Below are 24509 nucleotides of genomic sequence, written 5' to 3'. Positions count from 1 at the left end.
ACACACACACACACAGACACACACACACAGACACACACACACACACAGACACACACACACACACACACACACACACACACAGACACACACACACAGACACACACACACACAGACACACACACAGACACACACAGACACACACACACACAGACACACACAGACACACACAGACACACACAGACACACAGACACACACAGACACACACAGACACACACAGACACACACAGACACACACAGACACACTAACACAGAAAAAACAAGGAGCACAGAATAAAGTTTTTTTTTTCCTTAAATAGATATACCAACAATGATACCTGAAAAATACCCACAAAGCGGGTAAGAGAAAGAAGGAAGATAAAGATACCAACGATGGTATCAAAGAATTACCAAAAAGTAGAGGGGCGGGGGCCTATACCAATGATGGTAAGAGGGAATACACCTAGAAAAGGTAAGATAGGAGAGTTTGTCCAAACACTCGCAACAAACCACTAACAATAACTATAAATGGTGAGAAAAAGAGAACAAGTAACTATTTAGACAAATCTATAAAATACAAAAAATATAGCAAGAAAAAAGTTTAGCACTTAGCTGAGAGCATGGCTGATGTGTCCGATTTTCTACGCAGCAAACAAGATCTGAGGTGAAGGGAAGAAAGGTATTATGTGTAGCTTTGGCTTGAGCGTTTCTGTCTGGCTCGAGCATGATATAACTGCCAAGTCGGTGCAGAGGATCAGAACCGAACCCAACAGTCAAGAATGAATGAAGACTGACAACATCAGATCCACATTTTCTTGCCACTTCTCTGACTCCTTGAAAATCAAATTCCTACAGTAGACAGAATCTTTCCTTCTTGCTCACTGCAGGAAAGTGTTTCTTTCACAGAAGGGCTAAAAAACGATGCAACATCAAAGTGAGCATTGAGGAAAGATGACTTAAGAGGCTCCGCAAAGTCACACCCAGGCACGTCTCCTAATGGCAATGCCTACCTTTTCCTGTATGACAGATTAACCTCATGGATGCATTGGAAATAGATTAACTGGCTAGCTGAGATGATCTTTTGAAATCTGATGCCACATTTATAGTCCCTGGTTTATGACCCTACGTGTGACATCCCATGCACCTACAGGCAGCCAGGCTTAAGCTTTTGTATAGGAGCCGACGTCAGATCGCCCGAGGGCTGGAAATCCCACAGTATGAATATGCACCATAGGAATAGAAGGACATCTCTAAAATGTCTCCAAATGAGACATCAGGTGGGGAACTGGGGGATCCTTCCCCTTTCTCAAAATCAGTATCTTCAGTGAGAGATTCCAAACATCTCTTTTTGCATGTTCTCTTCCAGTGGACCTCCTCAGGGCAATGCTCTGGGATGGTGTCTGAAGAGAGGGGCAGTTCTTCCATGGGAACCATCTGGAAGCTAGATGGAACCTGCTGTCCCCTCTGGAGTAGGTCTGATGTGATCAGAGCTCAGAACCATAGAGGGAAAAGGGGTAGGGATTGGAGGAAGCATGGGAAGCATGAGAAACTGGATCCCCAGAACAACAAGACTCTTTCCACAACCTTGAAAGCCAATGGACCTGAAGAAGCTGTGGTCAGCTGCACCAGAGCCAAGCATTCCAGCATAGACAGTTCATGACTATGACCTGATTTGTGTGTCAAGGACAGAACTGGACCCAAGCTAATGCTGAGGCTCCAAGGGGCACGGATAGACGCTGATACGTCTGCTTCGGGACTCTTCCTAATTTGAAGGCAGAGGAGCAGATCTAGTCAGGGACATTGTTGGAGCCAAAGACGAAATTCCCTCCAGATCAGACAACAGAACTCTCAGAACTGTCAGGGGCTCTGAAACTTAAGGGTGGATTGGAGAAGGAGATAAAAATGTATGGGTAGTGGCAGGAAGGTTCAGTTCACGGTTTCAGTGCAAGACGGACCCCATATAACTCCCATCTGGAACTGAGCTCTGAGGAACTTGTGTGTCATACTATCCACATCCGTTTCAGAAAGACTCCTGGAGGATGTGATGGATGATGTAGTGAACTGAGATCTGGAATGCTTTTTTGGTGTTTGCATAAATGGAGAGTAGAGCTGAGGGGGGATAGGGCCCACCATAAACTAGGGTAAACGAGTCCTCGGCATGTATGATGTGATAGGCATGGCATTCAAGGATTTCGGATCCATAATCCTGGTACAGCTGAATGATATGACAATAGGATCCAAAGGCTTAGGATCAGAAAGCTTAAGGTCCACAGTTTGTCTTTTAGAATCAGCAGATTTATCATTTTTTGTGGTGGCTCCAAGGAAGTTTTTGGAGACTTCATAGGTGAACTTTTTCTGTGGTCCAAAGGTGCTTTTGAAGGTTTACTGGGTGTATGTGCCCCTGAGGAGGATGAAGATGGAGGAAGCAATCCCTAAAGACAAGTTTGTTATGCCTGAGAGCTATGCCTCCAGAACTGAACCATACACAAATAGTACAGTTTGTATTTAAGTGAGCAGCTCCTAAGCAATAAATGCACTCCCTGTGGGCATCTGAATTGGGAATTTTATGCCCACAGGAAGTGCATTTCTTAAAACCTGTTGGCTTATCAGCCACAACAGAACAACCCACAGAGAAGAAAATAGATAGGACACAGAATTTTTTTTTTAAATAGGAAAGTGGTAAGAAAGAATATCCTGTTTAATAGAGCAGGAATTAAGAGAGAGAGTGAGAAAGAGTACCAACAATGGTACTTGTAGAAGACTACTATAAAAATAGCTGAAGGCTTGAGGAGAAACTAAGAGGGAGTTTTAAAAATACATTAAATATAACAAACTACAAAAAGGAAAATAGGCCGAAAGGAATTAGATTAAAGCACTTACAGCTACCTATACGGTAAATAAACACTGAGAGAAAGGATCTCACACCTGTAAGTGACAGCAGCAAACGAAATCTAAGGTACCGGGGATGGACTAAGTTATTATGGGTGGAGGGAAGAGCTTGACAACTGGATTCAAAGTCTGTAGTACATGGCAGAGTCAGATTCGAGGATCGGATCTATAACCCATATGTTGAAGAATGAAAAAGGATACCACCAGATCCCATTATTACTAACATCTGTCATTACTGTCTTTTTTCCCCACTTCTATTACTACTGCAGCCTGAGAACTATTACTCCAGTTTTCCTTTGTCCAGGACATTCTGCTGAATGTCCACTCTACAATTCTCTTTTTGTTAAATTCACAAGTTTATTACTATCTGAACGTGTCTCCTGAAATATTAATATCTGCACCCTACATTTTTAATATATTCAATACTTACTGCTGTTTACACCTGTAAGGCTATTCACAGTCTATGACAACATGGACAGACTAGCCATTACGACAGAAAATCTATCATTCACACCTATTACACACAGTAGTAACTCTGAATGTGTATGTCCAACTTTTAGCTTACATGCACACACTTAACGTTTGGAAGGCTGATTTCTTATGCAGTTGCTTCTCATCTCTATTTGAACTCATGTCACATTTGTCAAGACTTCTTGCTTCAATGAAAACACTCCAGCATAAAACTATTTTCAGAACCTCCATCCTCTTAACTTGCAACAACTGCACAACAGTAAGACTTGCACTTTCCAAAAAATGAAGTTGACCCTTGAGATTTCAGTAGTTACCCCAAATTGACCACTACACCCACAAACATTACCTATTCTAAAACTAAGGTTGCTCAAGCTAAACAGCATATTACAGCCTGTGTTCCCACTTGCATTGATTGCCATCTGTTCTTTTCTCACCTGCATCCCCTCTGAGATGTGAAAAACAGTTTGAATGCTTTAAGTAAACATTAACATTTAGCACTTAGAAAAAACAGCCCTGGTTACCTTTAATTAAACATGAATTGTACACTGTAACACTAAATTATTTAAAGTATTATGCATGCTGGGAAAGAAACTACTTCTGTAACTAACTCACATCCCACAGTTTCTATTTTTCACATAACTGCTTGCCAATGTACCCTTAAATATGAATTACCCTGCAGCTAACGCACTTCTCTCAGCATTCTTTAAAAGATATCTCAATCAATTGCTTGCACCTGCAGACACAGCTCAATTCCCAGTAAAAGCAGGTGGTAATGACAAAATAAGAAGTTATGTACCTACCATAACGTTCCATGTTAGTTGTCTTCTCTCGCCTTCTTTCTTGCTTGATGGGTTCGGAGCCGATCCTCGGCTCCGACTCGGCACTTGCTAAGCTCGAGAGTCACTTTTACCAGCTCGAGGCAGCCCCATATCCCATGATGCAAGGCGGTAAGTACCCAGATCTCGTTTGATGACAAAGGGCAATAGCACCAAGCATAAAAACACTTCCAAAAGGAAGAAGAAAACTTACAGGATGGAAGAAGGACCAGGTCTGCATGGTCTTCAGCATAATTATTTCTTATAGAAAGGTCTGTCCAGGCCTGGGGAAGGAGGGAGGGTCGCAAGAAAGAAGGCGAGAAGACAACTAACATGGAACGTTATGGTAGGTACATAACTTCTTAATGTTAAGTTGTCAATCTCGCCTTCATTCTTGCTTGATGGGACCGTCCCTAGCACCTCTATCCTGGGTGGCTCAATGGAACAGACTCTTGAGGACTGTAGAGCCAAAACTGGCTCTGTCCCTGGAGGCCAAGTCCAATTTGTAGTGGGAAACAAAAGTATGAGGAGTGGCCCAAGTGGCGCTGCACAAATAGTGTCTAAAGGAAGTCTAGCTTGAAAGGCTGTAGAAGTAGCTAAGCTCCTAGTTGAATGTGCTTTAGGTTTTGAGCACAGCTGTTTTCCCCTGAGCAGATAAATTTCAGAGATGACCAAGAAAGCCATCTAGACAAGGTTACTTTAGAAACAGGAAGGCCTTTCTTATTATCTGCATAGGAAACAAAAAGTTGATCAGATTTCCTAAATTTTTGTTCTGTCCAAATAATATCTGAGTTGACGGTGGACATCAAGATAATGTACTTTTTGTTCGGCTCTGTCTGAATAGTTTGGGAAAAATACAGGCAGATCAATGCATTGATTCAAATTGGTCTTTGAAGAGATCTTAGGCAACAAGGTCGGATTAGTTCTCAATGATACTCTGTCTTTGTGAAAAATCAAATAGGGGTCGAACTGATAGAGCCTGAAGTTCAGACACCCTCCTGGCGATGTAATAGCCACTAGGAATAAAGTTTTCCAAGAAAGAAATTTCAGGGAACAAGAAACAGCTGGCTCAAGGGGAAGAATCAAGGATGTCAGCACTAAATTTAGATCCCACTGAGGAGGAGGATTCCTGATCGGAGGCTTTAGCAGGAAAATTCCTTTCAAGAAAGCCCTGCAGAGCCTATGGGACATAATATTGTGATCTGCGATCCCGACATGAAAGTTCGAGATAGCAGCCAATTGAACTCTGACTGTGGAAGAAGAGGAGCCTGCATGAAATATCTCTGCTAAGAAGTCCAGGACTGCCTGAATAGGGGCAGTGAAAGGATCAATACTCTTGGCCTTAGCCCAATAAGAGAAACGTTTCCATTTGTTTGCATAAATCCTCCTGGTAGAGGATTTTAAAGAAGCTACTATGATGTCTCTAACAGGGTTAGAGATCAAAGGAAGCCTGGCTAAGGAAGGAAGTGGAGCAACCATGCTGTGAGGTTGAGAGAAGGGATAGACCGGTGCAGCTGACCGGATTGGTGAATCAGAAGATCTGGCACTGGGTCCAGATGCCACAGCTGCACCAAAAGGTGACGATGGACGAACGGGAACCAAACTTGTCGAGGCCAGTAAGGGGCAATGAGAATCAATTTGGCTCTCAAAACGGTTGCCTTCTGGATAACTTGAGGGATCAGAGGAAATGGAGGGAAGGCATAAAGAAGTCCCTGGGGCCAATCCTGGGTCAGAGCGTCTCTGGGGGGATGGCCTGGAAGAGGGAAGAGAGAGAAGAAGTCTGGGCATTTGCTGTTTTGGGGAGTAGCAAAAAGATCGCAACATGGACGACCCCACTCCAGAAAAATCTCTTCCGCTATAGATTGCTTGAGAGACCACTCGTGAGGCATGAGAATAGCTCTGCTCAATCTGTCCGCTACAATGTTGGTTTTCCCAGGGATATGCGTTGCTACCAGAAACCGATGAGAGGAGATCGCCCATTGCCATAGTCTGAGCGCTTCTCGACACAAGGGGTAGGACTTGGTTCCGCCCTGTTTGTTGATATACCAAACTACAGGCATGTTTGTCTGTGTGGACTGCAATTGTCCCTACGGGAAGAAAGTCGTTGAGGGCTTGCAACGTTAAAAGCACTGCTCTCATCTCCAGGACATTTATGTGCAGGTGGTACTCGAACGGCTGCCACGTCCCATGAACCATCCTGCCCTGATAATGCCCCCCCCCACCCGATCAGGGAGGCATCCGTGGTGACAGTGGCTATCGGGGATGGGGGTACAAAGTACCTGCCTTGGTGAAGCTGAGGAGATGTGATCCACCAAGCAAGATGATCTTTGCAAGTCTGTGTCACCAGAATCTGGTGACGCATTGGAAGTTGTTGGTACGACCACTGTGTGAACAGCATCCACTGAAGAAGGCGCATGTAGAAGCGAGCCAGGGGAAGAAGAGTAATGGCCGCAGCCATGAGGCCTAATACCTTTAGAACCATTCTGGCCTGTACTTTCTTGTTGGCTAGAATGATCCTGACATGAGTCTGAATGTCTGAAACTCTTTGATCTGTAAGGGTAGCTGACATCCGAACAGTGTTTAAGTTTGCGCCTATGAAAGTAATAGACTGGCAGGGCGATAAGGATGACTTTTCAAGTTGATCGAGATGCCCAAATGAGAACAAAGATTTATTGTGTAATCCCTGGCTTGAATAAGCTGATGCCTGGTGGTGGCTGACAGGAGCCAGTCGTCGAGATACGGAAACACCTGGAATCCTTGACGTCTCAGGTGAGCCGGGACCACTGCCATGCATTTGGTGAACACTCTGGGGCTGTAGTGAGACCAAAGGGCAGGGCTCTGAACTGAAATGACTGGACCCCAGCCGAAGCGGAGAAATCTCCTGAGCGCCTGTGAATTTTGATGTGATAGTACGCATCCTGAAGATCTATTGAGCACATCCAGTTGTCCTTCTGTAAGAAGGGCAGAATTGACTGAAGAGTGACCATTCGGAATCTTGTCTTCCTCACAGACTTGTTGAGTCTGCTGAGATCCAATATTGGTCTCCAGTCTCCTGTTTTTGGGGACCAAAAGAACCTTGAGTAGATTCCAGGCTCTGAATGGTCTGTTGTAACTGGCTGAATGGCTCTTTTTTGCAGTAGTTTTGAGACTTCTAACTCTGCAATTTCCCTTAGACCGGGTGGTACATCTGGAAGGGAATTTGACGGGAAAGGACTTTCCTCGAAAGGAATTATGTAACCCTTGGATATGATCGACTGTACCCATCTGTCTTGAGTGAGGGAATGCCGGGCTTCTGGGTACAGTGATAATCTTCCCCCGACTGCCTCCAAGGAGGGACAGCCGGGCAACATCTCAGGGATGCTGAAATGGCTTGTCAGAGAGAGGCTCTCTGTTTCCCTGGTTTTTTGGACCCCTCTGCCTCTAGAGCGCGCCTGTTGTTGTTACCCCCTCTGCCTCTAGGGGTAAACTGACCACGTGAATCGGCGTGACTCCTTGGGGTTTATGGAACCACATTTTGCCACCTTTCTGTCCTTTGGGGTAAGGTCTAGAAGGGGTGGAAAAACGGACTCCTACGGCAGAAAGAGTCTTGCCGTCCTGCTCACACCTGGTCAAAGTTTCCTTCACTTGAGGGCCAAACAAAGCTGACCCATCAAAGGGAGAATTTGTGAAGGACGCCTTAAAGGGATCTGCAAAGTCACATAGCCACATCCAGGCTTGGCGTCTAAGAGCCACACCTGTACCTGCGGCCTACTCGCTCCATCAGCAGCATATGATATTAGCCGCATGGAGGAGTTTGCAATGGAATTAAGGGTTCCTAGCTGCGGCAATTTTTCCTGAGCTCCTGCAGCTGTAGGATCCTGAACAACATCACCTAGCTCCTTAAGGATATCCCTTTGGAGTCTGGTGAAGTGACATAGGTAATTCAGCGAACGCATAGCAAAGGTCGCTGAGGAAAACATCCGCCACCGCATCCTATCCATGGTCCTAGAGTCCTTATTAGGAGGATGGACGGCACGGAAGGATCTGCAAGTTCCTTTTGGTGGCAGCAGCCACCACCATGGCATCAGCGGGACACCCTTAGTGAGGAATTGCTTATCACACGGGCAGTGATAAATTTTGAAGGCCTCCTAGGGACTGGCTCTACAGAGTCAGGAGCTGCCCACGCCTTCGGGCAATAACCTGCATAAGGGGTCGAAGGCGGAGACACCCAGGAGGTGGAGGGCCGAGATCCAAACTCCTCTAGGTATACTGACTCATCCTCAGAGGGATTGTTGGTGGGCCAGTTTCCCCTCTGTCTAAGGAGTTCTAGGATGTCTGAGAAGGAGACATCCTCAGAGGGGATCTTGGGGATCCCTCTGACTCATCAAAGTCAGTATCTGAAGTGATAGACTCGGGAGTCTACATGTTTCCTCTTACAAGTCCTCTTCCTAGGAGGATCTCCCGAAACATCAGGAGAATCCTCGGAAGAGGGGGAAATTCCCAATGGGGAAACCTGAGGCGGAGGATCTCTGGGTCCTGTAGCAAGAGAAGTGGCAGAGATGTCAACAGGCACTATAGAGGGAGGAGTTAAGGGAACAGACTGCTGACTGATACCAGTGGCCAGCACACTCTTCATCACCTCGAATGCTCCCCTCCCAGGCAGGTCCGAGAGAACCCGTTCCGAAGAGCTAGGAACTCCAGGGACCACCGAAAGGGAAGTCTCCGAGGCAGATGGAGCAGAGCTCACCAAGGCCGAGGCTCCAAGGGGAAGAGCGGGCTCGGACAAGGGTCCGATGCCACTCACCCCCTCGGAGGAGACCATGGAAGCCCGGCCACCGAATCCCTCTAAGGAAGGTCTCGAAGAGGAGATAAGAGTAGAGGCTGAAGGAACAGAAGGGGGTATCTGTCCTGCAGCCGTAGCAGTAACCATTCTCAAGACTCCAACTCCACGCCTGGGGTAGAGTTGAAGGAGGAACTGCAACGGGGTGTGGACCAATAGTCGTCTGTTGAGACGGACTATGTAACATTTGGGCCAGTGCCTGTGACTTAAGTAATCTACTGACCACTCTAAGTCATGGTCAGAAAGCCTGGATGACCTTGAAGAGCGGCTCCAATGGCTCCGCCCGAGGAGAGGTGAAGCCGAGCCGAAAGTATCGGCTCCAAGGAAGGAGACCTCGACCTCTTCCTCGAAGGAGCCATCGGAACCGATGAAACTATTGAACCTGTCGGAGCAGACAACTTATCGGAGCCGACAGATAGCCTCGATGCATCGGCTCCAGCCAGAGCCGATACAGCCACAAAGTAACGGTGTCGGAGCCGATCGGAGCCGACACCGATGCCTGAGCCACATGGTGGTCGGAACCGATCGGAGCCGACACAAGTGGTCGATGCAGAATCGGCACAGATAGCCATCGGTGCCGAAGGCTTAGTTGCCAGAATCGGCTCCAGCCGAGCGATCTCGACTCAGAACGAAGTCGGAGCCGAGGCCGCAGGCTTTGACACAGAAGCCTGGGCCTTGGAAGACTTGGCAGTCTTGGATGGAGCCGACTTAGCCGGAGAGCCCTCCGGCTTAAGAAGGCCCCTGAGTATTAATTTATTTCTTCTTTCCTGCAGGACTCTCTGGCTGAAAGAATGACATATAGCACAGGAGTCCTGCAGGTGAAGAGGCCCCAGGCAATACAGGCAAGAAGTGTGACCGTCTGTCAGAGACATCTTCTGACAGCACGAGTCACACTTCTTAAAGCCTGAGACCCTTTCTTTTGACATGGTGTAACACAAGCACACACACACACCAGTCAAAGAAATTAAATTAAATATACCAAAAAGGTATAACTAGAAACACACACACACACCCTAACAGGGGGGGGGGATGGGATGGGTAAAGTTTGACTAAAAAAATAAGAAGAGACAGGGAATTTTCTGTCAGAAAATGTTTAAAACTAAATTAAAACTAATAATAAAGGGTTTTTTTTATTAAAGGGGGCTAAAATAGCAAAGTAGCAAATCACTTACCAGGAGCTGGTAAAAGGAGGACCTCATCAGCGAAGCGGCAAACGAGATCTGGGTACTTACCGCCTTGCATCATGGGATATGGGGCTGCCTCGAGCTGGTAAAAGTGACTCTCGAGCTTAGCAAGTGCCGAGTCGGAGCAGAGGATCGGCTCCGAACCCATCAAGCAAGAATGAAGGCGAGATTGACAACTTAACATAAGTAACTTTGCAGATGAATGAAAAGATCTTTATAAATTTCATTCAGAATACACTGTTCAGACCTCTCATGGTTAAATGCTTGCCCCCTGAAGATCTCCCAATGAGTGCATTTAATGATGGAAAAATCGCTAATGACACTGCAAATGCAACAAAAATATATTTTCATTATTTTGTCTCATTGTTCATACCTATTTGCTTGAAACAAACGTGTCTATCGCTTAAACAAAGACTATTAATATAGACATCAACCTCCTCTATTCATAATGTGATCAATATACGTTTACATCCCTCTGGCAGCCCAAGATCACAACATTATAATAGCTTAAACTTGCTTCTTTCCAGGTTTTCTTAATTTGTAACAGTGCAAAGCCTGGACATATTACAAGGTTCCCACCCCAAACCACATTTAAAATACCTCTTATTGCATCGTACACAAAATGGCTCTACAAAATGACATTTTATACGGTTACGTATTTATACAAATATTAACAATAACTGTTTTATAGCTTCATACTATGCTAGCTACCCTTGCAGGCTATTTTAAGCCTATCCTAGTTCATTTTTTGTGCTTGAAATAACCTATTCCATTTCATTATAGACTGGCCTTAGCCATCCCATGGTCAGCAATTGTATATTACTCCTAAGAATAATAAATGTGATCATACCACAGATACTATGAGGGGACCCGTGCATGGGATTAAAAGCATTTAGGAGCTGCATCTGTCCATTAGTAGTACAGGCAGCAGTCCTGGGGTAAATGTTCCATTTCCCATCCATAGATCTAAGTTGCGCTCGAAAATTAACAGGAATAACGTTTGTTTTATGGGGATAGGGTGTCTGATCCACTGCAGCAGTATCCTCTGCAAAATATACTTGTCCCTATAGGTTGTTCTATTGATGTTGCAAATTTGACTTGCTGATGTGCAGTAAATCCATCAGTAATGGGTTGGATGATGCCTTATATGCAACATACAGGTCACCTCTTACTCTTATTTTACTTAGTTACTTGTTTAGCCCCTTTTCTATTGCAGATATCTGATGAACCTGCAATAGGCTTTGGAAGTGAGTGGAGAGAGAACTTTGTCCTGAGGGAGAAGAGCCCGCATCAGGTCTGTTCTGATCCTGCACCCCAGAAAGACTGTGTCCTGCTCTGGGGTTAAGAATGATTTTAGGAGGTTGAGGGTGAATCCCAAGCTTTGAAGCAGGAAAGTGGTGAACCTCAGATGATTTTGAAGGGTGTCCTCCATTTCTGCTAGAATGAGGATGTCGTTCAAGGTAAGGACAGATTTGGACACCTTTGGTTCTGCAGAAAGCTATGGCTGGGGATAGGCATTTTGCAAAAACACTAAGTGCAGTAGACAAACCAAAGGGCAAGGCTGTAAATTGAAAATGAGAACAGGGCCCAGTGAAATGTAAGAATTTTCTGTTGGGAGGACTTTATGAGAATATGGAGATAGACTTCCGTTAGACCTAGAGTGGGCATAAAGGCCTGGGCTGGCAATAATGGAGGAATTGTTTGAAGGGATAACATTCTGAAAGACGGAACTTTTATGAAAGGGTTTAGAAAAGATAAATCTAGTATTGGTCTCCAAAGGCCATCTTTTTTGGGGACCAGAACAAGTCTCGAGTAGAAGCTTTTTCCTTCCTACCCTGGAGGGACAGGTTCTATGGTTCCTAATCTCAGAAGGTCTTGCAGTATATGTGTGGGATGAAATGCGAGTTGATTTTTTTGGGGGGAAAAGGAATGCACCTTGGAAGGGGTTTTTCCTTCCAAGAAAGGAAATATCCATTTTGTATGATTGCCAGTACCCAGCAGTCTGATGTGATGGATTTCCAAATGGGGAGGCAATGGGAGAGGCAGGCTGACAAGGGGAGGTGGGGCAAGGTAGTCATGTATTGTTGGTTCCACTTCTATCTTGAAAAGGTTGTTTGACTGGGCTGTGAGGCAGGTGGTCTAGAGGAGGTATCCTGGTACCTCTTCTATGCCTAGAAGGCGGAGAACAGGAGGGGGGGGGGCCTCCTGACAAAGGTAGTCTTAGCAGGATAATTCCTGTAGTACTTAGGGATGGGGGACACAAGCAAGTGCTTGATGCCCTGAAGCTCTTTACTTTTTCCCGCAGGTTTTTGAAAAGGTCTGCAGACTGTTTACCAAAGAGGAGGTTGTGGTCTAGTGGGGCATCTAGGATTTTAGACTTGAAATCCTCTGGCAGGGGTTGAAGGCATAGCCAAGAATATTTGCGGAGTACTGATGCAGAAGCAGCAGACCTTGCAGAGGCCTCTGCTGCATCATAACTGCATCCAATAGAATGTCTGGCTACCTGGGAAGCCAAGGACAGTTTGGATTCTATCTCAGTTTTAGTGGGGAAGTCAGGGGTGGATACCAAGAGAGTAGAGGCTTGTGAAACTAGGTCCAAGGCATATTTTACCATGTGGGTTTGGTAGTTGATAGTTCTGAAGGCCAGGGTGTAAGAGGTATAAATCTTCATTCCTAGCCTGTCCATGCTTTTCCTATCCTTATTAGTAGGCAGAGGAGATGCTGAAGGAATCAGCCTAGATTGCTTATACAGCGATACAGCAATTACAGCAGGGTCTGCCAAGGGCGGCTTTACTAGGAATTTCTGTTCATTTGGAACTTTGTAGAACCTGTCTGGTCTCTTAGGGGCCAGTGGTTGAGAATCTGGGTTCTTTGATGCTGAGGTGAAAGCATCAAGGTAGGCAGGATGACAGGTGGGATGGCTGAAGGCGAGGGAGATTCCACTTGGAGAAGTTCAAAGTACCTCCTTTGAGTGTCAGTCATTTGGGAAGTGTCACATTTAAAGTATTCTTTCATTTTCGTGATAGTCTCACCAAAAGTGATATCCTCTGATGGGGAGTTCCCTTCTATGGATTCCTCATCTGGGGAATAGTAGTCAAGAGGGGAGGCAATTTGTGAGGAATAGGAGACTGATACCTCCGAAGATGAGTAGTAGGGTTCCTGTTCATCTTCTTCTTGGCAGTAGGCAAACAGAGAGAAGTGGCAGAAACAGGCCTAGGACTAAGCACTGGAATAGTACAGGGGAAGAGGTTGTGAGCCAAAGGGCCATGAAGGCCTGCATCACAGAGCTGGTAAATGACTGCAAGTCTGGGACTCCTTCAGAAGGTGGAGTCTGGTGCTTTGTTTCTGTTTTCTTTTTAAAGGCGTAGGTCTTGGAGAAGGCCTGGGTTCAGGAGCCTGGGAAATGGTAGGGGTTTTAGGCAGTGGAATCTCGGTCAGTCGTCTGATATCTGGTGCCCCCTCGACATCGATTGGAACCGATTTCAAGGCCATCTCCATGGACGCTGAGGCTGTTACTTCTGAATCTGCTTCCTCAAGGGGAGTCATCAAAGTAGAAGGTTCTATCAGAAGTCCCTCAACCCCTAAATCGGAAGCTGGTGGGACGTCCGATGGCGGAGAGGCAGAGGATATAGGCCTGAAAATCTTGGCCTTTTTCTGTGGTGGTTTCGTGGGAGCAGCCAGTTCAAGATCCATCCTGAGAGCTAGTTTTTTGAGCCTCTGGTTTTCTAAGTATAAGTTAAGGGCAGCCAGACGGCTACGGAGGGTCTTGGGTACAAAAGACAGACAAATGGAGTAAGCGGTATGGTCATGCTGTCGGCCTAGACAAAAGACTCAGCGGTCGTGCGTATCTTTATGCGGTATCTGGTGCCTGCATTGGCATTTACCCTTCTTAGCTGACATCAGCTAACGGTAACTTCAGCAAACCAAGCTCAAGTAAACAAATGCAAAAATCCCCATTGGGGTACTTAGCTTTAGAAGTCTTCGAGTAGAGGAGCGGAGCGATCGATGTGACGTCGACTGCGGCTGAAAAGTTCTACGGTCTGTGCGTGCAGATGTCACATTTAAGGTCCCTGGTTTATGGCCCTAGATGTGACTGTCCACGCACCTACAGCAGCCAGGTTTAAGTTTTTGTATAACAGCTGATGTTTGGGTCGCCTGAGGTGGAGAATCCCACACTAAGAATACTGCAACATAGGAACAGAAGGACATCAGGCATTACAAGCCTTCTGTACTCTATAAAAGTAGCACAGCTCTGGTAATTATCAGTAACATGGTTCTTCCCTAAAAAAAAAAAACACTTAAGACAAAATGTTCTGGGCGAAATGGAAGCTAAGGGACACTTCTTGCTAAGTTTCTTTAAGGATGCCATGAGGAAAAAAAAAAAAAAGAAAAGTTATGTACCTACCATAACGTTCCACATTTGTTGTCCTTCATCTCGCCTTCCTTCTTGCTGGATGGGTTCAGAGCCGATCCTAGGCTCTGACTTGGCTGATTTACCACAGCTCAAGAGCTAACCCCTATACCAAGATGCCTAGTGGTAGCTACCCAGATTTAGTTTGTAATAGCCCACACTAGACATGCATAGTAAAAAAACTAATTTTACTAAGCTCTTATACATTTAAAGGTAGAAAGGAAAGAGGAAAAACAACGTATGGTTAACTAACCTGATATATGTCAGCAGGAAACTCAGCCAGTGTAACCAATAAAGGAACTCCTCTCGATCCCCCAGGAAGGGGGGGAATGCAAGGAAGGAAGGAGAGATGAAGGACAACAAACATGGAACATTATCCCAGGTACATAACATGTTAAGTTGTCCCATCTCGCATTCGTTCTTGCTGGTTGGGAGCGCGTCCCCAGCACCTGGTTCTTGGGTGGCTCACTGGAACAAACTCTTCAGGACAAAGGAACCAAAGAATGCACTATTCTGGGAGACCACATCCACTTCGTAATGAGTGATAAAGGTATGAGGACTTGCCCATGTTGCTGCTTCACATTTTGAATCTAAAGGCAATTTAGCTTGGAAGGCAACAGAGGTGGCTAAGGCCCTGGTTGAATGTCCTCTGGCCCTCCCTGGAAGCGTCTTTTTACGCAAATCATAAGAATAACTGATTGTGTCTGACAGCCATTTTGATAAGGTCACTTTTGAAACTGGAAAACCTTGCAATTGGTCTAAATTTCTAAGGTCTTTGGTCCTGTGTAAAAACTTTTAGTTATGTACTTACCATAACTTTAGATGTATGGGATCCATCTCGCCTAGATTCTCTACAGATGGGTTCGGAGCCGATCCTCGGCTCCAACTCGGCCGCTATACAATAGAACACAGTCTCTTATTGGCTGAGTTACCTCATATCCCAGGATGCACCACTACCACTTCCCCAGATCTTGTTTGTCCGCACTCATGCTCACAGAAACATACTATTGTTATAACATTCTCAGGTCTTCAAGAGAGGAAAGAAGTTCAATTTCGGATCGTCCGGTCTCTCCTGGTCTATGAGGCAGGGGGAAGGAGGGTGGGTTATTAGGAATGTAGGCGAGATGGATCCCATACATCTAAAGTTATGGTAAGTACATAACTAAAAGATGTAATGTGATCCTATGTCGCCTACATTCTCTACAGATGGGACAGCGTCCCTAGCACCTAATTCCTGGGTGGCTCACTGGAAAACACTCCTGAGAACTGTGGAACCGAAGGAAGCTCGACCCCTGGATGCCACATCTAATTTGTAGTGAGAAACAAAGGTGTGTGAAGATGACCGTGTGGCAGCCGCACAAATGTCACCAATAGAGAGCTTAGAATGAAAAGCTGCCGAAGTGGCCATAGCCCTAGTAGAATGAGCTTTCACTGGAACTATAAGTTCCTTATTTGAGATGAGATAAATATGATTGATACAGTCCCTGATCCACTTGGCAATAGTGACTTTTGTGACGGCTTTGCCTAATCTATTATCCGAAAAGGACACAAACAGTTGATCTGATTTTCGTGCTTTGTGTGTTCTATCCAAATAGAAACGTAATTGTCTGTGCACATCCAAGCTGTGAAAAGTATATTCAGCTCTATTCGAATACTTGGGGAAGAAGACCGGTAGCTCTAGTGATTGTTGTAAACAAAAGTTAGAACAAACCTTTGGTATAAAAGATGGGTTTGGTCTAAGAGATACTCTATCCTTGTGAAATACCAAGCATGGTGGTTTAACACATAGGGCTTGAAGTTCTGAAACTCGTCTGGCTGAAGTAATAGCAACTAGAAGGGCAGTCTTCCAAGAAAGGAATTTTACATCACAGGTTGCTGCCGGCTCAAAGGGGAATGAGGCTAATGCACCTAATACCACGTTAAGGTCCCACGGAGGTGCAGGTTGAGATATAGGGGGTCGTAGACGCCAAGCTCCTTTAATAAAGGCTTTGCACAACTTGTTGCTCATTAAAGGAGGTTCCACACTCTCATGAAAATTGGAAATAGCCGCCAATTGTACTTTGATGGTAGACACTGAGCAACCTTGGTTGAATAGGGAAGCTAAAAACTTCAGTACTTCTGATACCGAGGCTGTCATCGGGTCTAATCCTCGGAGTTGGGCCCAAATAGCAAACCTCTTCCATTTATTGCTATATATCTTTTCAGAGAAGTCTTGTGGGCAAGACAAGATGTGCATGACTTCAGGGCGAAAGAATGGCTCCTAACTATGGTTGGAAGAGGAGTAGCCAGGCTGCCAACTTCAATGAATGGAGGGACTGATGGAGCTGTCCTGACTGATGCGTCAAAAGGTCTGGAACTTGGTCCAGGAACCAAGGACCCTCCAATGCATATTTGTGAAGAAAGGGGAACCAGACTTGTCGAGGCCAGTATGGGGCGATTAATATCATTTTGCTTCCCAAGCGAATCGCCTTCTGAATCACCTTGGGGAGAAGGGGAACCGGTGGAAAGGCATATAGCAGACCGGAGGGCCAAACGTGGACTAGAGCGTCCTTGGGGATCTTCCCCAGAACTGGGGTGAGTGTGAAGAAGTGCTGGCATTTCACGTTGAGGGGACTTGCGAAGAGATCGCAACAAGGAACTCTCCATCTCGTGAAAATCTGCGCTACCACTCTGTTGTTCAAGGACCACTCGTGAGGGGAGAGAATAATTCTGCTCAGTCTGTCGGCTATCACGTTGGATTTCCCCAGAATGTGCGTTGCCACTAGGAAACGCTTGGTAGCAATCGCCCAATCCCATACTTTCATGGCTTCTCTGCAAAGGGGGTAGGACCTGGTCCCTCCTTGCTTGTTTAAGTACCAGACTACCGACATGTTGTCGGACTGAATGGCAATCGTACACTGGGGGAGGTGATCGTGCAGTGCTTGCAACGCTAAAAGCACCGCCCTCGTCTCCAGGATATTGATGTGGAGAATACTCTCGTCGGAGTGCCACGTGCCTTGGACCGACCTGTCCCGATAATGTCCCCCCCACCCTGTCTGGGAGGCGTCCGTAGTCAACGTGGCAGAGGGGAGTGGGGGAATGAAGGGTCGCCCTAGATTCAGGTTGGAGGAGAGAAGCCACCAACGAAGATCCTGTTTGCACGTGTCTGTGATCAGTATGTGGTAACTGAGGGGAAGGTCTTGATAAGACCACTGGACTGATAGGAGCCACTGGAGTATCCTCATGTGCAACCTTGCCAAGGGGACCAGAAGAATGGTGGCTGCCATGGAGCCCAACAGCTGTAGGACCATTCTTGCTGGAGCACGACGTTTGAGGAGCAGAGCCTGAACCTGAAGCTGGAGCGTCGCTAACCTTTCCGCAGGGAGATAGACTCGCATCTGCCTTGAGTCTATTTCTGCACCAATAAACAGAATACGCTGAGATGCAGCAATACAGATTTTGACCAATTGAAGGTGACTCCTAAGGATTTGCCTAGTGTGATAGTGGCTGCTAGGTTTTCCAAGAGTAGATGCCTGGAGGTGGCAGTTAGGAGCCAGTCGTCTAGGTATGGAAACACCTGGAATCCTAGACTTCTCAGGTGAGCAGTCACCACCGCCAAATATTTGGTGAACACCCTGGGGGCCTGCGGTGAGACCAAAGGGCAGTGATCGGAACTGGAAATGACTGTCTCCTAGGCTGAAGCGTAAGTGTCTCGACGCCTGATCTATCAGAATGTGATAGTAGGTGTCTTTGAGATCTATGGAGCACATCCAAACACCTTTCTCCAAAAGCGGGAGAATGGATTGCAAAGTGACCATCCGGGATTTGGACTTTTTCACAAATCGGTTTAGTTTGCTGAGATCCAAAATGGGTCTCAAGTCCCCAGTCTTTTTTGGCACCAAAAAGAATCTTGAGTAAGTCCCTGATCCGGCCTGGTCTGCGGGGACAGGTTGGATGACCCCTTTTTGAAGCAGCTTTGATATTTCATTGGCTGCATGATCCCGTTGACTGGGTGGCGGGTCCAGGATTCTTTGGACTGGTGGAGGGGGTTGAGCAAAGGGAATGGTGTAACCTCCGGTGATGATTCGAAGCACCCATTGGTCCTGAGTAATATTTTCCCAGGCCTTTAGGTGTCTCGAAAAGCGACCCCAAACTGGCTCCGGAGCTGCACAGTCGGGTACTCCTTCAGGGATGCTGGAAGGAGGAGGAGCCACGAAAGGACTCGCGGTCTCCAGTGTTGCGGGGTCTCCGCCTCTGGGACGGCGTCTTCCTGAAAAATTTCCCCCTCCTCTGCCTCTAGAAGGGGAATCGCTCTGCTGCGACGAGTAAGGCTTTTGAGACTTACGGAACCACATTTTCCCTCCTCTTCGAGCCTTGGGATAAGGTCTGAAGGGAGTGGAAAACCGGGCTCCTATGGCAGTTAAAGTCTTACCCTCCTGTTCGCAGCGAGTCAATGTGTCCTTTACCTTGGGTCCAAACAGTGAGGACCCATCAAAGGGGGCGTCGGCAAAGGAAGACTTAAAGGCCTCTGCAAAGTGACACAGGCGTAGCCAGGCTTGTCTCCGTAGAGCAACACCTGTTCCAGCCGCTCTACTCGCTCCTTCGGCCGCATAAGAAATGAGCCTCATGGACGAGTTAGATAATGAAGACAGGGTAGCCAACTGGGAGTTAACCGTCTGGGTCAACTGCTCAGGTAAGTTACCAGAGAGGGTATCCGCAAGCTCCTTGATCAGATCCCTCTGTAGTCTGGTGAAATGTGTCAGGTAATTCAGAGACCTTAATGTAAAGGCTGCTGAAGAAAGGGTACGCTTGCCGTACCGATCCATGCTCCTAGACTCTTTATTAGGAGGATGGACGGACGTCGAAGCCTCTGCCACATCTTGTTGGGTGGCAGATGCCACCACCATAGCATCTACAGCCACGCCCTTCGATAGAAAGTCCTTATCCGGGGGAGCCGAGAGGAATTTATTGGGGCAAGCTGGCACCGGTTCAACAGAATCCGGGTGTTCCCACGCCCTTCGAGAGATCAAATCCAGAAGCTCATCGAAGGGCGGAGACACCCAGGAGGCGGAGGGCTGAGCCCCAAAGGCCTTGAGGAAAACAGACTCCTCAGCAGAAGGGGGTTTGGACTGCCAGTCGCCTCGTTGCTTGAGGATCTCCAAGATGTCCCCAAAGGAGACATCTTCCGAGGACGACTTTGGGGACCCCTCCGCATCATCGAGGTCGGTATCCGAGGTGAGAGACTCATCAGGGGAGTCGACGTGTTTCCTCTTACACTGTTTCTTCCTGGGAGGTTCCTCGAAAGCGGTTGGAGTGACCTCCAGGAAGATGGGAACCCCCAATGGGGGTAACCTCAGGCCCAGGGGCCCCGCTGTCGTGAGACAGGGGGATTGCAAAGGCGCCAGTCTCCATGCCCAGGGGAGGTGGTGGTGAAATGGTAGAAGTGGCCACAGAGGATTTGGCCAAGGCACTCCTCATGGCCTCGAAGGCTGGACCCCCAGAGTCCTGGGATGGTTCAACCCCCGAGACCACAACGGCAGTCGGAACCCCTGCAGCCGACACACCGAGAGGGAGGCTCGGAACCGAAAGGATCGGGCCCGAAGCGTCCCCCCCGGGGCCGACAGAGGAGGTCCGTGTACCGAACCCCGACCCAAGGGACGGGGTTGGAGTTAGTCGGAACCGACCCGATAGCCTCCACCGGTTCCACCAGCACCGACTCCAACGGCACTGAAGCTGTTGGAGGAGGAATCGATGTAGCAGGATGGGAGATCGGCTCCAGAGCCAACTGGGCTGGAGCCGAGATCAACTTTGCAAAGACTGGAGACTGAAAAAGCCTTTGAAGCACCCTAAGTCCGAATCGGACATCCTCGACGACCGAGAAGAGACCGACCGGGTCCGAATCGACTTCTCTGCTGGCTCCGAAAGACTGGGGGACCGGCTCCGTAATGGTTCGAGAAGTATCGGCGCCGAGGGAGACTCCACTACAACTGCAATTTCCCTCGGAGCCGATGTGGACTTCGGCACCGAAGGGGAAGAGTCTGAGCGGGCAACCCTCATCGGTTCCGAAGGCAGTGGAGCCGATGAAGGTGACACGCCTCTCGACGCCCGAGCTCTCGACTCCAAACCAGAGGAGTCGAGGCTGGAGACATCGAGGCAGACCGTTCTGCCCTCGGCTCCGAAGTCCGTGGAGCCGACGGAGAAGCCTGCCGAGACTTTTTTGCTGCCGGATCCAACGGGCTGGTCGGAGCCGAAGACTTTTTCTTCCTCGAAGGTGAAGAAGAAGAAGAAGATAGGGCTTCCTCAAAGGAAGGGGTAATAAGCCCTTTTAAGATCAACTTATTTTTCCTCTCTTGGAGGACGCGAGAGGAAAAAGCATGGCAAACGCTACAGGACTCCTGAAGATGCTTCGGGCCCAAACAATAGACACAAAGAATGGTCTTCTGTTATAGAAATTTTATAATTACATTTAACACACTTTTTAAAACCTGATGGTCTATGCTCTTTAGACATGGTTATATAAACAATAAACACCGACTACCAAAAACAAAGTTAGTACAAGACAACCTAGACTCTAACTTAAACGCCTAGGGTAGGGCTAGGCCCCTCTAACTTAAACGGGACCGTTAATTACCACAAAAAAACACAATTTACCACAAGAAAATATCAAAAACCAATCACACAACAACAATAGCTGTTAAAACAGCTTTTGGGTAAGTTTTGACCAAAATTCAGACAGAAAAATTTCTGACTAAAGATACTTAGCTCAGCCAAGTCCGAGACCACGTCTATGCTGAAAAGCGGCAAACGAGATCTGGGGAAGTGGTAGTGGTGCATCCTGGGATATGAGGTAACTCAGCCAATAAGAGACTGCGTTCTATTGTATAGCGGCCGAGTCGGAGCCGAGGATCGGCTCCGAACCCATCTGTAGAGAATGTAGGCGAGATAGGATCACATTACATCGTAATTTTTATGAACAGCCAATTGGTGGAGTCTATACTCTGCCTTGTTGCCATAATTGGGGAAGAACACATGAAGCTCATTGGACTGATTTAAATTATATTCTGAACATACATTTGGCTAGAAGGAAGGATTGGTTCTAAGAGAGACTCTATCTTTGTGAAAAATGAGATACGACGGCTGAATACACAAAGCATGCAATTCAGAAACCCGTCTAGCTGAGGTGACCGCAACCAAGAAAAAGGCTTTCCAAGATAAAAATTTCAGGGGACAAGATGCTACTGGTTCAAAAGGTGGAAGAACCATAAACGCAAAAAACAAGTTTAGGTCCGAGGGGGGGGGGGGTTCTCTTACCGGGGGCCATAAAAGAGCTGTACCTCGTAAGAATGCTCTGCACAACTTATGGGACATGATGTTAGAACCCAAGTCTCCTACATGAAAATTGGAGATAGCAGCTGGTTGGACCCTAATAGTAGTTGCAGCTGCTCCTCTTTCAAAGGTTTCTGCCAGAAAATCAAGACTCTTGTAAACAGGAGCAGATAAGGGATCAATGTCATTACTCTTCGGCCAATAAGAGAACCTCTTCCATTTGCTAGTGTAAATCCTCCTGGCAGTGGGCTTGAGAGAGGACACTAAGATGTGTTGTACAGCCGGGGAAATGTTTGGGAGTCTGGCTAAGACTAGAAGTGGAGAAACCAAGCAGTCAGCTTGAGAGTTTGGAGGGAAGGATGAAGCCCACCCGACTGATGCATCAAGAGGTCCGGAACTCGGTCCAGTATCCAAGGCTCCAGTTGAAGATGAAGGTGAAGAAACAGGAACCATATCTGACGAGGCCAGTAAGGAGCAATGAGGATGAGTTTGCAACCCAGCAACTTTGCTTTCTGAAGTAGCTTTGGAATTAGAGGGAAAGGTAGAAAAGCATAGAGTAGCCCCGGAGGCCAATCGTGAACAAGTGCATCCCCGGGTGACTGCCCTGGAGGGGGAACTATGGCGAAGTAGCTGCTGCATTTGTTATTGAGGGGAGTGGCAAACGGATCGCAGCATGGCTGGCCCCATTTGCGAAAAGTCAAGTCAGCAACTTCTTGCTTCAAGGACCACTTGTGAGGCATAAGGATAGCCCTGCTGAGCCTGTCCGCTATCACGCTGGATTTCCCGGGAATGTACATCGCAATCAGAAAATGTTGAGAAGACAACGCCGATTGCCATTCTCGAAGCACCTCCCGACACAAGGGGTAAGATCTGGTCCCGCGCTGTTTATTGATGTAACATACCACTGACAGATTGTCTGAATTACAATGGTTCCGGTAGTTAGAGAGTCTTGAAGTGCTTGCAACACTAGAAGCACCGCTCTCATCGCCAGAACATTTATGTGCAAATGGTACTCGTGAGGTTGCCATATTCCTTGGAGAGTCTGTCCCAGATAATGCCCCCCCACCCTATCTGGGAGGCGTCCGTGGTCATTGTGGCTACTGGATGGGGGTCTTGAAAGGGTCTGCCCAGAGTCACCTGGGGGGAGACGAGCCACCATACCAAGTCCTTTTTGCAAGTTTCAGTGATCAAGATCATGTGTGACATTGGTAAATCCTGGAAAGACCACTGAGTAAAAAGAAGCCACTGCAGAATCCTCATGTGGAAGCGTGCCAAAAAAAATGAGTGTAATTGCTGCAGCCATTGAGCCCAAGACTTGTAATACTTCTCTTGCCTGAACTCTCGTCTTCTTTATGACAAACGAAACTTGCTAACGAATGGTTGACACCCTATCTTGAGGTGGCTTTGCTATTATGCGTCTAGTATCCAAGTCTGCCCCTATAAAGATAACAGACTCACAAGGCAACAAGGCAGACTTTTCATTGTTTATGGTGATGCCTAGCTGGGAACAAGTTTGAATTCTGTAGTCCCGTGCTTTGCTCAGTTGAAGCTCGGTGGTAGCAGTGAGGAGCCAGTCGTCTAGATATGGAAACACCTGGAATCCTAGATGCCTCAGGTGAGCCGTGACCACTGCCATACACTTGGTGAACACCCTGGGGGCTGTGTTGAGACCAAAGGGCAGGGCTCTGAACTGATAGTGACTGGCTCCCAGCCGGAAGCATAGGAATCTCCTGGATTGCCTGTCCATTTTTATGTGGTAGTAAGCATCCTGGAGATCTACGGAGCACATCCAACTCTCCTAACCCAAGAAGGGAAGAATGGACTGCAGTGTTACCATCCGGAACTTCGTCTTTTTTACCAATTTGTTTAGCTTGCTGAGATCCAAAATGGGTCTCCAGTCCCCTGTCCTTTTCGGAACTAAAAAGAACCTTGAGTAAGTTCCGGATTCAATTTGGTCTGCAGGGACTTCTTGGATGGCTCTATTTTCTAGCAATCTTTGTACCTCTAGGATTGCTTGACCCTGAAGACTGGGTGGAATATCTGGGATAGAATGTTTTTCTTTTGGGGGGTAACTGGGAAAAGGGAATTTTGTATCCCCTGGATATTATTGACAGTACCATGCTTCTCTCGTGATAGTTTGCCAGGCTGCTGGGTACAGTGATAGTCTGCCCCCGACTGCCTCCAGAGGCGGACAGTTGGGCCTCCCTTCAGGAGTGCTGGAAGGGCCTAGCAGAGAAAGTATCTGTCACCCTGCTGTTGCGGACCCCCTCTGCCACGAGGGCAGCGTCTTCCGTTGTTGTTTCCCCCTCTGCTCCTGGGGGAAAAATCTCCACGTGTGTCAGGCAAAGCTCCCTGGGATTTTCGAAACCACATTTTTTCACTCTTCTGACCTTTAGGATAGGGTCTAGATGGAGTGTAAAAACGGACTCCTACAGCAGAGTCAGTCTTGCCATCCTGTCCACACCTGGTGAGAGTCTCTTTTACCCGATGCCCAAAGAAAGACGAGCCATCGAAGGAAGTTTTGGTAAACGATGACTTGAAATGTTCCGCAAACTGATAAAGGTGCATCCAGGAGCGTCTCCACAAAGCTACTCCGGTACCTGCTGCCCTACTCACTCCATCTGCCGCACAAGAAATG

The 24509-nt window shown here is 47.2% G+C and overlaps 1 protein-coding gene across 1 annotated transcript in view; it reads right to left on the bottom strand.

Moving 5' to 3' along the window:
• The window catches only part of GIGYF1 (GRB10 interacting GYF protein 1), a gene marked incomplete in the record, with an annotated part of 2892461 nt that overhangs the window by 511187 nt on the left and 2356765 nt on the right, over positions 1-24509 (bottom strand).

This window comes from Protopterus annectens, chromosome 7.part0 (genome assembly GCF_019279795.1).
Source record: "Protopterus annectens isolate FY-2018-M chromosome 7.part0, PAN1.0, whole genome shotgun sequence".
NCBI lineage: Eukaryota > Metazoa > Chordata > Ceratodontiformes > Protopteridae > Protopterus > Protopterus annectens.
Note: the sequence above shows the minus strand (reverse complement) of the source record. Positions and strands in the feature narration are given on the sequence as shown.